This window comes from Lithobates pipiens, unplaced genomic scaffold (genome assembly GCF_037356315.1).
Source record: "Lithobates pipiens isolate NorthernLeopardFrog02 unplaced genomic scaffold, aLitPip1_a1.2 Scaffold_25, whole genome shotgun sequence".
Taxonomy (NCBI): Eukaryota; Metazoa; Chordata; class Amphibia; order Anura; family Ranidae; genus Lithobates; species Lithobates pipiens.
In genome coordinates this window covers 190,422,883-190,438,113 of record NW_027507787.1, presented here as the reverse complement: position 1 = coordinate 190,438,113, position 15,231 = coordinate 190,422,883, and the positions used below count along the sequence as shown (strand labels likewise).

Sequence of the window (15,231 nt, the reverse complement as noted above, 5' to 3'; positions counted from 1 at the left end):
TTTTATTAGTTCCCTATCTAATTTGCTTCCTATTTTGTTCACTCTGCTATTGTTTGGTACTACTTGTGCTGATTCGCTGAATGATTTTGTGATGTCAAAGAAATATATTGAAAACAATACAAGTATTGCGTAGCATAGCTTCTTGTTCTCAAGTGAGTTACAGTGGGCTCTGCTGCAAATACTAAAGCAAAATGATAATGTATTATCGGTGAAAGTTCTTTTTTAGTTTAAAGTTTTAACTTAGAATTAGTTCTTAGTAGTTTCCTTGTTGCTGGCTTCTTGTACCACATCACTGTTCATGATTTTTGATGTCAGACATTGCAGGCAACATCCCTGCTGAGATAAATCCACTTACCTAATAAGTAATTTAGGAACTGTATTACTGCATTAGGTTTATTGAATTCTTATATTTCTGCTGTGACCTTTACCATGCTCATAGATATGAAAAAAAAGTTATTTGGCCAGAAACGGTGTAGTTTGAAGCTGTGCTTTCTTCTCCAAAGCCTGCATGGAACATGACTGCAACCCAAGTATTCCTGTTTAGTGGTGAAGCTGAACCAAATGACATCATAGTTGGCTATCTGAGCATTCTATCACATCTATGGTGAGCTAGTGACTTGCACTGAGATAATGAGATAAGAGGTGCAGTAAAGCATACACACTGAAACAGGCTCTTTGTATTCACCACAGAGAAACGTGTGCTACCTATTGTGTTATTGCACAGCAATACTATTTATTTTTTCAAAGCAGAGATATTCACCTGTTATGTGGCAGAATGTTTTTGTTTTTCATTTCACACAGACTGTTTTTTTGCCCTATAGAGGCCAATCTTTTCCAGCAGTTTGCCAGCAATTAACTCAGTCTATCCTGAAACGGCTACTACAATTTCAATTGGATAGCTACTGAAAAGGGAGACCCATGTGCCCACCTACAGAGTATGCGATGTTTGAAGGAGCAATGTTCTGCAACATAGTCTGGGAGGAAGGAGACTGGTGAGAACATTTCTGAAAGAAGGCAGCCAAGGGAGACTTTAGAGAGACATCTTGCTGGATTCTTATAGTCATATTTCTGTATGTTCAGTGCCTAGAAGACAGCTGGAGCTGATTCGACCTGTTTTTCTTTCTGCCTAGGAGGAATGGGGAGAGCTGAGTTCGAGATTGTAAGTGCCGCATGGTCTTCATGGGCAAATTCTTTGTGGTACAGTGACTGCTATGAATAAGGCTCTGTAGGTCTGAAACGTGTTAGCTGCTTGCTCCCTTGTGTTTTATGCCGACAGAACAACGGAAGAAGAGTAGCTGCATGAGTGCTGGTAACTTTTTATGTTGTATTCAAACAGTAGGACAATGAAGTTCCAATCTAGAAAATTCCTGTCTTCTTAGAGTAGCATTCTATGGATATGGTATGACACAGTTGGTAGACAGCATTTAAAGCAAACTTGTATTTAACCTCACTGGCAGTATGATATTTCAGATTTTAGGTGCTGAAAGTGGTACAATTATTTTGCATGAAAATTTGGCGTTTTATATTGTAGTCCTGTAATTCTTAGGAATAACTTAAATCTGTCCAAACCAGAGTCTAGCAGACATCCCGGGTATGATAAAGTTTGAAAAATTAAATCATAAATTATAATATAATAAATAACTATAATAATACCAAATAATAATATAACAATAATAAAAATTATTTAATAATGTAATCAAAAACACTGAAATTTGCTCAGTTGCAGAATTGTCACTGTCATTACTTTTCAGTATTTGATGACGGATCTCCCCACAAATCGCTATCGCTCAATTCTGCGAGTGATTCTAATTTATTATCACTGTTTTCTAGCTGGTCTAAAATCATTTTTAATGTAAAGGGACAGTTTTGGTTGCTATGGACAATCTCCAGTTTCCAGGCATAAAGAACAGTTTTTATAATATAAAACTGCATGCAGGACACTGGGCAGAACACTAGGGACAAAGGGGTGTGAAATTATTACATACAGCAATGTAATCTGTAAGATTACATTATACTGTATGTTTCACTTTTTGAATTTGGCGCTGATCTCCGTCCTCGTGCGTCGCAACGCTCGCAGGGAACGGAGCTCAGCTCCGTGATGAATCGAGCGGAGGATGAGCCGCTCGTACAGCGGGGGGAGAAGGTAAGTAAACCTCCTCCTGGATTCAGCGATGCGGTCCCGAGTCTTGCTCGGGGTTGCCGCTTTTGGTATAAAACTTCCACCCCCGAGCCAGACTCGGGAATACCGCCAGGGGGGTTAAAGTGAAGCTAAACTCTCTAAATCAACATGAACTATTTTTAATCCTTATGCTGCTAGCATCACTAAATAGATAAGAAAGTATATGATATTTACTTGTTCTAAACAGTTTTTTTTACATTTCTTCAGTTACTTCCTGGTTCCCATACCTAAGCCAAGGAAGTGATGTCATCCAACCCAGAAGTCTTCATGGCATTTGTTTTCTTCTTTCATCCGGAAGAGAGGAGGAGGAGTTCTCAGCTAGGCACACCTTCTGCATGGATGTCTGAAAATGGATTCCAGGGGAAATCATATACCCTCACTTTAGATGGCCACAGCCAGAAATCCCTTCTGTTTTAAATTTTTCTGGCAGAAAAAAAATACTAATCGCTTCTAAACACTCCTAAACGCTTTTAAACTCTAGTATAAAAAGTGCTCAAAATTAGCATTTTTTTCCGCCAAGAGCATTGATTTTTTTAAGCTAGTTTGCATAAAGCTTTTGCGTCTCTGTTTTTTTTTTGTTTTTTTTAATTGCATCTGTGTTCTTTTGGGAAGATTTCCCTTTACTTACTGTCTAGAACAAAAACAGAAATACAGTTTTAGAGTAGAAAGGGGTTCAAATTTATGATAATGCTTTTGTTGTCTGTGCCTTTCTTTATTATGTGACTGTTAAATCCTATCATTTTTAATACGCGGAAATTGCAGTGACAAAACTGCAGGGGAAACCCTATCCAGTAGGGTCATATACAAAAATAAAATAAATTCTATATCCATATGCTGAAAATTAATATTTATGATATTAACCACTTCCCACCCGGCCAATGCATATATACGGCCGGGTGGGAGCCGTCTACTTCTCATAGGACGTTCAGGAACATCCTTCAGAAGGAGCGGGATCGCGCATGCGCGTGCCCGCGCAGCGGCGCGATCCCGATGTGCTCGTGTCACCCGGACACGGCACATCTCAGATCGGCAGGAGGGCTCTGTGATTGGCCCTCCTGATCACACGACAGCCGTGTCCAATCACGGCCGTCATGTGATGTAAACAAACAGCCGGTTGCTAGGCAATCGGCTCCTCCTCTCCTCACACAGAAGTCATCGCTGAGGAGAGGAGAGCAGATTGCTGCAGCCGGCTGATGATCAGTGAGTATGAGCTGTTTTTTACAGCTTTTTACTCACTGATCATCAGTCTAGTGTAAACACACAACACACCACACAGTATAAACACAGTCCCCACATATGTCCCCAAAACATACATGTCCCCAAATAATAAAAACACATGTCCCTAATAATAAAAACATGTCCCCCACATATGTCCCACTAAAATCACATGTCCCAATGATTATCTGCACACATATGTACGTGATCACCTGCACACATATGTACATGATCATTTGCGTACATATGTCCGTGATCACACAAACCAATTATTATACACTTAACGGAATTTTTTTTACCAAAAACATGTAGCAGAATAAATTTTGGCTTAAATTTATGACAAAATTAGATTTTATTGGATTTCTTTTAAAATAGAAAAAAGAAAATATTTTTTTTTTTTCCAAATTTCCGCTTTTTTTGCGCTTATATCGCAAAAAAAAAAACGGAGTCACGAAAAAAAATAACACCAAAATAAAGCTCTATTTGTGCGAACAAAATGATAAAAATTTAATTTGGGTACAGTGTAGCATGACCGCGCAATTGTCACTGAAAGCGATAGAGCGATGAAAGCTGAAAATTGGGCTGGGAAGGAAGGGGGCGAAATTGCCCTGTATTGTAGTGGTTAACATACAGACTTGACCTTTTTTGGGTCTGCTATAATGCTGTAGCTCTAGGCCTGGAAAAGAGGTTGAGTCCAAAAAGCAAGACTGCCCAAACCTCCATTCAGAAAGATGTAGCATCACAACTCCTTATGAAATAATTCCACCAGGATCAATTAAAGTAAGTGCCTTGCTTTCAAATAACAGGGTATCATGCCATCACACAGAAGAGTAACCCCCGATTTTGCAAATCACTGAACACCCACCCATCAAGACCAAAAAACCTCGCTCTTCAGCACACTAAACATGCCCCGCAAGGTTCCAGGCATAATAGCAGAATAACATTCCGTTTGCAGCACTGCCCATCAATAGATAAAATACCGCCCTTCACTAGAATGAACATGCCCCTCAAGCTATTGTAGCTGACAATCCGCGCATGCGCCATCACTACGTCATGCCATCAAAACAACTGATTGGGAAATCAGCTGTTGTGCTGTTCCGTAATGCGCATGCGCGTTGCGACTCTGACCCTTTTCAATAGAGGGCACTTATCATCAGAACACCGGCATTCTTTTGTTTACATTTCAGCTCTCAACAGGGAAGTTCTCTGACAGCTGATGAGTCATTGGCTGTTAAGGACGCAGTGGCCAGCTTCCTGGCTCGCTCTTTAACAACCAGCTCATCTTCACACAGAATTCGAATTGGTCACTCATTTTTCGAGTGATCCCACATCGAATCCTTTCGAAAATTTGGAATTTTTTTGAAAATTAATAAACAAAACTAAATTAAATGAAATTAAACTAATAGAAGCAACAAGACGAAACTAATAACATAAATCTATCCGAAACTAAACAAAGCAAATTTTTCTGTTCTTCACATGTCTAGTCCTGGTGATCTCCCTTCTGGAACTGTATGAATCCTTGGAATGTAGTTCCTAACAGGTGATGTACTAAAGGGAAGGATTTCTGTTGTTTCAGCACTAGCAATTTTATATGGTTAATGTTTTAAACATGATTTTGTGAATAAAATCTTGTTAAATTTTAATATTGGTCTGAGGTTGTCCTGGCACCTGAAAATACATATTTTTCTCTACTTGGTTTTGCTATATATTATATAGGATATGATGTCTTAAGCAACCCACAAACACACTACAGTTGTATTACTTTAACCGCTTCAATACCAGGTTCATTTACCCCCTTCCTGCCCAGGCCAGATTTCACCTTTTATTTCTATCGCACTTTGAGTTTTATCCTTGGTTTCTGTTAGGTGTGCTCATAAGGCTGCACTGATGGGCACTGACGAAGTGACACTGATGAGGAGGCACTAATATGCAGCACTGATGAGCAATGATAGGTGGCACTGATAGGCAGCACTGATGGGCGGCATTGATGGGCACTGAAAAGTATCACTGACAGGCACTGATTGGCATCACTGATGGGCAGGGGCGCAAGAGCGGAGGGAGTGGAGCGATGTTATCCCAGAATGAGAGAGCCACCTTGCATTTTACTATATAGCAGGTAGGAGGTGGTTAAGGATATAGGCAAATTCCAGGTAAACAGCTAAATATACAGATAACTAAATACATATAAGAGAGTTGTTTTACCTGCCAAGGATGTGTCTATCTGTCTACCCAGTTACGATATTTACACAGCTCTGCGAAACAGTATGGCCCTGTCTGGCTGGACATAAGACCTGATTCTTCTCTGCTGTAGGTAAAGTAGAAGTCTAGGCTAGAGATGGGAAAAAAAACTGAAAGTGCTTTTCATTTTTTTTCCAGAAAAATGGAACAAAATAAAAACTGTGGAATATGTTTTTTTTTACAATGATAAATAATATATCTATGACATGGTATTTGAATGATATTATATGAAAACCTTAATGAAAGATTTCTGAGACTTTATGTAAAGTCTTAAATTATTGCAAGTTCTCTCAGCTGAAGACAAGCAAATCCTGGAATACAATGCAAGTAACACTAGTTCTCAAACAAGAGAAATATGCATTTCCGCCACTAGGGGACACTGCGGGGAAAAGGCTGTAGTTTAGTTTACTTGTGGGCTCTGTCTTGTACCTCCTACAATTTGGTGATTGTTGGGATACAGTAGATTATCGTTTCTGTCCTCTCAGGCCTTAATTGACAGTTAAGAGGATTGTCTCAAGAATTTGTTTATCTCTATAACCTTTAAATTATTCCTGTTAATGTTCTCTACCATCACAGCAAAATATTTACCTATAGTCTGCTCAGTTCATTGTTTTTTCTTTTGCTCCTCTCAAAAAATGGGGGTCCTAAAAAAAGTGTAAAAAAATATATAAAATAGTTAAGAATAATAAAAATAAAAACTACTGACACCGTCCACTGCCCTACTGACACTGTCCACTGCTCTACTGACTGACACTGTGCTCTTTTTAAGGGAGGCTAAGTTTATATTTTTACAGTGACATTTGTTTAACTATATTTTTCTATGTTTTCCTTACTATTTAGTTGGGCTTTGCTAGTTAATTTCTTTAAAAAAATGGCGCTGAACCCCAATGATCTCCGATCTCTTTCATGTTGTTCAGATAGATCTCTACCTTTCATAGGTCGCCTACCCCTGATCTAGAGCTTGGAAACATTTTCACAGTTCAATTTCTTTTGAGAGCAAAGCTGCAATTTGCAAATATTATGAAAATAAATATTCTTTTCCAAATGCTACTAGGAAGACAAAACACACCCTTACATGCTAGAGGTGTCCTAAAGACATTAAAAATAGTTTATGGAAAGAAATTATGACCATAATGAAAGTGAGAGTAGCTTTTACCTCCTGGAGTTCACATTCCAGAAACACTCTTTCTGCTGATTCTGGATCATCACAAAATGTTTCTTCACCAGCAGCATCTTCAAGTAAGGACGTTTTGCAAACCACTGCCTCCCAAAAATACACAATCCATTTATAGATAAAATGACACCTGAAAATCAGGAGAAAATTGATCACGCTTTTGAAAGCGCAATATATGCTTCTGCATCAGCATTGTTAACAACTCAAAAGGCACATTAGCAGGAAGCTTTTGAATTATTATGAGGGAAAGGGGGCAGTTACCTGTTCTTATGTATAGTTGACAACGTCATCTATGACGAAATGCATCTGGGAAGGCACACAGTGATGCCACCATGCTACACAATGGGAGGATGGCCTCCCGAAAAACGCTGGCCAGCTTTTTTGTTTTATCCATGCGATTGTTACAAGTATTCTTGTAAGTGCAATAATTTTTTATTTTGAATAAAATGTATAAACGGTTTTACACTATGGGCGGCTTCCCTTCTTTTTGAGTCTCTATTAGTGGATATACCTAGCTGACGCTCGGAGGGTGAAGCCTTGGATACCTAAGTGATGTTTAGAGGTCCTGCTCCAGGGTGATTCCTAGTTCCTGGCTTAAGTTTAAGGATGCGAATGAGTCATATCTAAATGCTCCTTACGCTTTGCCGTCTGGTAAGCGCATTTATATCTTGGTGGTCAGGCACCTGTTCACTTTATATGTGTGGAATCACCGTGACATCTTAACATGATTAACCAAAGTGGACTTTGTTTAATTAACATTTTCTTTTGTAACCCCTTTTTAACCTTGTAAATGAATGGTCATCATATAGAAGTCATCATCAGCAAAATAATAATATTTAACTGATGTGGACATTATGAGTATATGAAACAATTGGTTATAATCTTTCTTTTGTGGACTTTATGATCGCACAAAACAATTGTTTACAATCCTTTCAGTAACTATTGTAGTTGGCGCAGCTCTCCAGTTTTTCTTATAGTTGAAATGATCTTAACATATTCTTAACATATTCTTTTTATTCCACTTGTAATGAAAAATAAAATTTTCGGTTATTTACTGAACAAACTGTACTTTTATTTCAAACATAATACTTTTATATACACCGCATTTCGCCTTCTCAGTGTAACAAAATGACTTTCAATTTGTAAAACTACTCCAGTCCACTCCAAATTTTAAATTTTTTCCAGAAAAAAAAACAGGAAAAAAAAAAATTTTTCATGGTGTCAAAATTTTCAGAAATTTTACTTTCCTAGCTTAGAACTAACCAAGTTTAAAACTGCTCTCATCTACCTTCTAAAGCTGGGCATGCACATGCAGTTTTTTTTTCCATTCGATCAGTATATATATATATATATATATATATATATATATATATATAACATAATATGCCATATATTTACATGTTAGTCCGGTTCACATCAGCATCATCCCAAAATATATATATGTAGAAAATCTTTTAAAACAAAGTAGGGACTTTGTATATACCAATAAGAGCCACTTATAGACCTGCATATAAAAATGCTAACTTTTATTCTATTTCACAATAAAAATAACCAACATGATTTCTTTAAAAACGCAGTTTCCATGAGAATCAATCAAGAGCAAATAAGGAACAAAAGATTCCTTTAGGTAATCCAGAGCTTTGTCACTGGAAAAAATATATATATATCCAAATACATATGAGAATATACATAAATTATAAACAGCTAACGCTATCTTCAATGAGAATAAATAATAATAAGACGAAGAATTGCTTATCGGCCTTTTGGCTAAGATCAAGTGTAGTATCTGTTCTTATCAGTTTAATATCTGATACATCCCCTATCTGGGGACCATATATTAAAGAAGAGCTTGCTCTGTCCACTCTGCGCATCAACCTAGTATTGCAGTACCTCCAGGACTGGTGCACCCCTCTCTAGAAAACAAAAAAAGAATAAATAAGAAGAGGAGATAATAAAAGAAAAAAAAACATATTTTATATAAATCATATATGTATAAATATATATAATTATATATTCACCAAAAATGTATGTAACTGGAAATAAATTATATTAGGAAATATATTCATACCTGAAATAGACTACTGATTGCTTAAAGCAACAACCAATGTCCACACAAAACCAAAAACAAGAGAGACGCCTTCACATGTTACGCCTACTGGCCCATGGGATAAACCAACATTTATAAGCCACAAAAAACAGGGGATATATGAAATTACTATCATTAGGAGTACAGGGGCACAAGGTAATAGTCTTGCAACTTTGTGGTGATGTGAGCGAGTCTAGCCTTAGCTCTTACCAAATCATATACTGTTATAATTCAATATTGGAATAAAAAAATCAATATACAGCCATATAAAAGACACCACATAATTGGGTAGAAAAGTGAAATGCCTAATGTGGACCTCAGTTGGTCTTCTATTGCTTGCAGTATATACCTTTAAATATAAAAGGAAAGAAGATTACTGCTATTTTTTTATCTTAGTAACAGATCATAGAGGGTTATATCAATTCAAGTGGTACAAAATATGCCATACACAAATAATATCAGTCCTGGTCCAACCAAGTATTGCAAGTTTAAGTCTAGTTCGCATCTAGCTGTTTGCCTTGTGGTTCAGCGTTACTGCCCTGTAATAATAATCAATATTTATTATTATTAGTTAATTAATCTTTATAAAGTTATATGTTTAATTTCTGATTTTGAATCAAAAAGATTGAATATAATAATAATTAACCTATAATAATGATTATTTTATACACAGGGTAGGCATTTTGATTTTTTTTAGCAGGGATAGGGGTTTTATTTTGAAGTCAACACATTTAGGAGGTATTGGCAATAGCTATGCATAATTTAGGAATATGTAAGTATGTAAAGAAGTTTCATTCCTGGAAAACTTTGCAATGATATGCACTTACATTGGGTTGCATTATACTGTATATAAATGTAGAGAAATACTGAGAGACACAGCTTGACTGTAGATTGCTGCTAAATGACAACTTGGATTAAAAAAATAATATGATTTCTTACTCAGTACGAACGATCCAACTTTTTCTGTGTCTTGTCTTACATTTATGGCAAATGTATAATGATGTGCTACAAATAAGTAACATTCCCTTATATCTGAACATTTTTTGGTAGCTTAACATAAAGTTAGAACTACTACAAAGTTATTAGAATATTAATAGCTGCCAGCACCACTGCAGGCAATAATAAACGTGGCTTCCTTATTATTATTCCCCCCTGGTTGGGAGACAGGGACCATAGAGCACATGTCATCTATTGCCTGCATCACTTCATCAGCTGCTGGGAGAATTTCACGGTCTCTCCATTATTCACATACATTATATCTTTATCCCTTTGTGCTATCAGATGTTTTGACATCACACAGTTTAGCACTTTGGGCGCATGTGATCTTTGTTTTGTTGCATCAAACAAAACCACATGAACAGAAAGATGGGTGATAACAGACTAATTGCTACAACAGTGCTTTTTACACAAAAACATACAGGCTTATTTCATAAAGTGATGGCAAACAGCAGCGATGATGCATAAGGCGTTGTAACCCTGCAACCAATCATTTTTGATCTTTTATTAGGTCAGAGCAGTAAGAACAATTAAAGATTTTTGGGTGTTTTAGGTCTACTGAATTTAGCATATTCGTTTTGTTTTATTGAAGTAGCTGCAAACTCAAATTGAATGGCATTTAGTTTGCTAACACAATGTTTATGTAGACAGTTGCAGTCTATTTCCTCCCCTGTTAGTGGCATGCAACCTAAGCAACAGTGCAAAAGGAGTGGAAGTCAGGAGGAACATGGTTCCTCTATGGTTTCCTTTGTCCCTGGGGCAGCGATCCAGTTGGATGCTGATAGCCCATGTGACACTGGTGGCCATCTTGAGTTAGGCAGAGTCTATTTAAGACCCTGGCTCCTGCATTTAGCATATGGGTAGTGTAGTGACAGATCACTCATCTGTCAGGGACAGTAATAGCAGCAGGGAAAGGTTCCATATGAGTAGGAAAAGTCTAGGGATTTGCCACTTCTCCTGGAAACTTCCCACTTGGGCCCAGACCAGCCAGACTGTATTGAGTTCCTTGACAGACAGACGCTGCTCAGTCACCTTCTGTCAAAGGGGCATGACCGAAAAAGGTCTGCCAATCAGCTCCCGATTAGCGCTCTCAGCCAACGGCTGAGAGCTTTAACCAGAGTGTTCTGGCGGGGGTGGGGGATCATCCCACTGTCAGAACACAATAGAACAGCAGGGGAGATCGCTGTACTAAGGTCAGATAGTTAGTTCAGCGGTGCCTCCTAAGCTGTCAATTTTTTTTTTCATTCAGCCCTGCTCACCTGCTTGTGTACTAAGCTTTTTTCTAGAAGTTGTACAGTACTCTGATTTTACAGCAGGTTAAGAGCAGCAGTAGACAAATATTAGCAAATCCATTCTACTGGCATTTCATCAGCACAGATGCGTAAAATGACTTGGCCAGGCAGATTATTCATAGCCTGAAGAGATCAAGGAGCAGGGGGGCAATTGTTTTTAACTTATGGACCTCCTGTGTATAAGTTACCGGTATAAAATTGACATCCCACCTTTACTGACGGCATTCAAGCACAGTGGATTGTGGGGCTACCTTAGTATTCCGTTATTAAGATAATGACGTCACATAGAATTCCACCCCACAATCGACTACATTCTCTGCCAATAAGTAGAAAGTAGGGACTCCAATGGATCCTGTTCATCCTACACGTGTACTTCAGAGGCCAATCATAAAGGGTGCATGGCCAAAAGTGGTACCTACCAAACATCAAACGTAGAGAGAGCATGGACTCTTTTTGCAATTTTTATTTACATTAAATAGTGAATGGAAAACCGTCATTTCAAGGACACCAAGATACTATTTATCAAAGTAATAACAGCTGGATAAAAAGGGACCTGCACATCCTTTCTATGCACTTTTTCATGTAATTAAAATTATACAAAGGGTGCCACCTTTCTCTTTTCCCCACTGGATCCTGATTGCTTACAGATCATGTTTTGCCAGTGATCTGTGGTGAAAATAGGTCCAGCATAAAATGATCTGATTCTTGGTAAATCCCTTTATCTCAGGTGTTTAGTGTGATCCTTGTTGTTTCCTTGTTCTCAGCTACCAGACAAAAAATGTGTGATGATTTGTACTGGACCATACAACCATAATACAAGCCCACATTACCTTAAAGACAAATCCTTTACTAAGCATTAGATCTGCTACCAAGACTTTTTTTCAGCTGGAATGCGGAGGGACGCAGTTCCGGCACCACTAGCACTGAATGTATGTAATGGCAAAGGGTGCTGGGTTGTGCTACAATGTCTATTGATGCTGGCTGCTGGGGGATGTATTGTTAAGTTTTTGTGGGGGGTGTTAATGTTGCTAGGGAGGTTTATTGTTGCTGCTGGGGATCTATTGTCTCTGGAAAGGATCAATTTTTGCAGGGGATGGGGTCTATTATTTCTGGTGAGTGATCTATTGTTGCTGCGGGTTCAGTTGTTGCTGGGGGTTCAGTTGTTACTGGGAGGGATCTACTGTAGACGGAGCAGTCTATTGTAGCTGGCTCCTGGACGGTCTATTGATGCTGTCTTTGGGGGGCATGTTATTGCTGTCGGGGGTCTATTGTTGCTGGAGGGGGTATTTTGTTACAGGTGGTCCATGGTTGCTGGGGGGGGGGGGTCTATTGTTGGTTGTAGAGGATTTATTTTACTGTTTTTTACTTGTTATCATTAGCAAATTCCATACAAATTACTTAGGCCGCGTACACACGGGCGGACTGTTCGCCCAACTTAGTCCGCTGAACAGTGTTTCAGCGGACAGTCCGCTCGTGTGTGGGCTTCAGCGGACTGTTTCAGCGGACAGTCTGACGAACAAAGTCTTATGGAATTTCCGTAAGACAGTCCGTTCAAACTTGGTTTTGTCCGTCCAAACTTAGTTTCAGCGGACAGTCCGCTCGTGTGTAGGCAAGTTGGACGGACTAAGTATCGCGCATGCTCAGAAAGGGTTTACACGGCCGAAGGTTGCATTGCAGTGTATAGGACGTCGTTTTTCTAGTCCCGTCGTACGTGCTGTAGACGTCATCACGCAAGCTTTCAGCGGACTGTTCGTTCATTGTGTGTGGTCAAGTCCGTTCATGCAAATTTTGAGCGGACTGTTTGTCGGATTGTTTGACGAACTTAGTTGGGCGAACAGTCCGCCCGTGTGTACGCGGCCTTAGTAATGCTACTTGGTTCTGTATTCTCTAAAAGAAGATAGGTAGGGGGTGGAAGCAAGGAACGGTGCTTGGCAGCGGGTTCATAAGGGGCGCAGGGGCACTGCCCCCCTAATCAATATGCGCAGCCCCCTAATCTCCATGTGGGGTGCCGGACGCATTGATTTCTACAAGTTTTTTATTTTTAAGTACATGCTAGAGCCTGAGGCTTTAATTGGCTTCAAAAAAGTTGGCCTTAATATTCGCTATTGTCTAGCGGCTTCTCCTCCCTGCTAATCAGGACAGGAAGCAGGTCCTGAGACTGGATTGGCTGGGAGGAGAAGCTGGGGAAGCCACGACCTGGATGAGATAAGTACAAAACAGATTACAGCGCACACATACAAAAATTACATTTATCCTGCAAGGCTAGTTAAAAACACCTGACCATATTCAAAAATACAATCTTATAGCAGCACCATCTTAAATGTAAAGCATTTTAGGGTGTGTGTCCCAAGTATGTTTTTGTATATTGTATGGACCTTCACCAGGTCTCTTGGGCTGGAGCACCCCTGCCCTCTTCATTACCTCTTATTAGTAGCCACCAGTGCATAGGAGGAATCCCTTAAGTATTCCCACATAGAGGAGGTTATCTCCCATGGTTGAGACACAGGTTCTTTCATTCTATTACTAGGGTAGGACCCACTAATTCGAGGTACTTTGTCACAGTAAGTGGGCTTAGCACTATAGGACCATATAGTGTGACCAAACCCCCGTATTTTTGAATATGTTCAGGTGTTTTTAACTAGCCTTGTAGGATAAATGTTATTTTTGTATGTGTGTGTTGTAATCTGTTTTGTACTGTTTTTGGTTTTATAGCAGCACCATCTTGAATGTAAAGCATTTTAGGGTGTGCCCCCCAAGTATGTTTTTGTATACTGGATGAGGTAAGGGTGGACCTGACAGGGGATTTGTTTGCCACCCCCCTCCAAAATGGAGCACCAGCTGCCACTGTTGCTTGGAGTTAGGTAGGGGTGGAGACAAGGGGTAATGCCAAAAGGGGGAGTTCCTTTACCTATTCTCTGAGAAAAAAAAGCCCTGGCTGGTAGTTTCTATATTGACTGCACATGTCTTTTTATCTAGAGCTGAATCACAGGTGTCAACAAGGAATTCAGTTCCTGCTCTAAAGCATTGAAAAAATTGACCTTATAATGTAAATTCAAGGTCTAAGATTAGTCTGACCCTGATCAGCAGAAAACATTTCCTTTCCTGTAAGAAATAAGGGTTTGTCTTGAAGGTAATGTGGGCTTGTATTATGGTTGCATGGTCCAGTACGAATCATCACACATTTTTTGTTCCGGTAGCTGAGAACAAGGAAACAACAAGGATCACACTAAACACCTGAGATTCAATTATGCAGAAAAACAAAAAGAAGCATGAATATCAACACACTTAAAACACATGTTATATAGTTTCAAAGGTTTAACAAGAGTGAGATCATCCGTAATAATGATATATTTTGGAGCTTCTAACATTTCGATTTTCAGTACTGAGTGAAAATGTAAAAACACATTTCTCTCTCATCATTTAAATAAGCCATACTAAAAGGTAAATATATAAATGTTTCAGGAGGTTCTCAGAAATGAACATATTTAACATGAAGTGATTCATCAAAGAATATTCATGAGCCTCATTTAACGCAAAAAGGCATCTAACTAGAGGCCAATTATCTTATTATCAGTATAGATATGGGTATCTTTATAGTAGATACTTCTTTGTGGGTGCACATTTAACTTTAACATAAGGAAACATATCGCTTTAGGTAGATATGTTCTAAAAGGAACCTGTCACTTTGCCCATTAAGGGGAAAGTGAAATGTTCTCTTGCTAGCACCTCGCCCCCTACCCCAACCCGCATTGTGCTTTCCCTACTTATGGATATGAAGAAGCAGGTGATCTTTTTTTTGGGTGCACTGTGTACACCTCAGTGGCCACCCACCAGCCCTAAATAAGCCTAATGGCAAATTCACTTTAAATCATTTGTATATTGTCCAAATAAATTCTGCTTTTGAATCTAGCCTATTGCCATAGTTGATAAGAGTTCACATTTCAAGCATGCAAAAGATGATGTAGCCAGGAAAAGAGTGAATAGTTTCCTTTTTATAAACGATAAGTGCAAATTAATGCACACATGGTCCAAATGCACACTCCCACTCCTT

General features: G+C 38.8%; 1 pseudogene; it reads left to right on the top strand.

Moving 5' to 3' along the window:
- Positions 1-8,553: 8,553 nt before the first annotated feature.
- On the top strand, positions 8,554-8,718 carry LOC143932438 (U2 spliceosomal RNA; annotated as a pseudogene).
- The last annotated feature ends 6,513 nt before the right edge of the window (positions 8,719-15,231 follow it).